We start from the raw sequence: 230 nt of genomic DNA, 5'->3' as shown, positions 1-230 counted from the left end.
CATTCATCTTGCTTCAAAATTCTACATTTGGAAACTTTATTCGGCTTCAACATTTATCGATATCAACGTTTGTAAAATTCACCAAATAAACACATTTTAATACAGTACAATATTCAAGAGTCGTCCAGTGTGTTCTTCTTCTTCTTATTTGGCGCTGTAACCGCCTAAGCGATTTTGGCCGAATCCAAAACAGCACGCCAGTCATTTCTCTTCTGTGCTAACTGACGCCA

The sequence above is a fragment of the Rhagoletis pomonella genome, unplaced genomic scaffold (assembly GCF_013731165.1).
Source record: "Rhagoletis pomonella isolate Grant_MI unplaced genomic scaffold, Rhpom_1.0 Rhpom_scaffold_00246, whole genome shotgun sequence".
Lineage (NCBI taxonomy): Eukaryota > Metazoa > Arthropoda > Insecta > Diptera > Tephritidae > Rhagoletis > Rhagoletis pomonella.
Note: the sequence above shows the minus strand (reverse complement) of the source record.